This window comes from Suricata suricatta, chromosome 7 (assembly GCF_006229205.1).
Source record: "Suricata suricatta isolate VVHF042 chromosome 7, meerkat_22Aug2017_6uvM2_HiC, whole genome shotgun sequence".
Classification (NCBI taxonomy): domain Eukaryota; kingdom Metazoa; phylum Chordata; class Mammalia; order Carnivora; family Herpestidae; genus Suricata; species Suricata suricatta.
This window is the reverse complement of record NC_043706.1, coordinates 26,944,840-26,946,176: the sequence shown is the minus strand read 5'-3', so window position 1 is coordinate 26,946,176 and position 1,337 is coordinate 26,944,840.

Genomic DNA, 1,337 nt, shown 5'->3' with positions numbered 1-1,337 from the left:
TGCCCAACTTGTCCCAGATTGCATTGAGTGGTCATACCCCTATGACCCATGCTTTCCACTCCAGCCCTTCTGGTGACATGTGGTAAAGGGAGTAGATAATTCACAGGCCCCTGTCACCTCTGTTAGGTTCTTTCAGGTGTACCTGCCAGAACTACTACTATCAGGTATATAACTGAGGTGGAATTTGGACAGATCAAAAAACTTTGGGAATATGTTTAACTGATATGCATTTCCTTATTGATCTTATGTATTAGGAATTTGATTTTTTTATCTTTCATCCATAAAAACACTGGGAAACCAAGAAGCATAATTTTAAATTTTTCTATGATTTTACTGTCGTGAAGCCTGAACCAGAGTTATTATTTGTAACTTGACTTTTAACCCTATAATCCTACATTAAGGAATCCATCCTAAAGAAATAACTACACATATAAACAAAGAACTTTGTACAAAGCTATTCATCCTATCATGATGTATTGTAGATAAATATTGGTAACTATTTAGCTGTCCAACAAAAGGAAAATCATTTAGAACACTGCTTCTAAACTTGTCACTCACAATGTTTTGTACTGATAATTAACTTGGACTTTCACTCTTTTAACACTTTTATTTAAATCTACTTTTAGGGGCACCTGGGTGGCTCATTCGATTAAGCGTCGGCCTCAGCTCAGGTCATGATCTCATGGTTCGTGGGTTCAAGCCCTGTGTCAGGGTCTGTGCTGACAGCTAGCTCAGAGCCTGGAGCCTGCTTCAGATTCTGTGTCTCCCTCTCTCTTTGACACTCCCCTGCTTGCACTGTCTCTCTCTGTTGCTCAAAAAATAAATAAAAGACATTTAAAAACTTTAAAAAAGTCTACTGTTAAACCAAATGCTCTTCTTTTTGCTTTGCCTCTTTAAGCAATAATATCCAGGATGTAACAGGAATATGTAGTAATTAGATACTTTTCTCAAATAATATTAACATAAATTATAGCTGTTAGAATAAAAGTATTCATCTGTATGCTAGCTAAACTAACCTTATATACCACCACTGATGCAAGTATACTAGGTTTGATAACTTAAGAAAATCATACTATATCCAGATAGCAAAATACTACTCAGTCATTAAAATTAGTTTCCTTAGTGTGGGAAAATGTTTATGCTGTGATATAAAGTGGGTAGAAAAATACAGCATAAGCTAAGTTGCATAAATATATACATGTGTTTGCATATGTGCATATATATATATATGGAAATTTTTTTTTAACATTTTTTCTTTTGAAAGAGAGAGCAAAAGCATGAGAGTGTAAAGAGAGAGGGCAGGAGTGAGGAGGGAGAAAATTCCAAGCAGGGGCTCT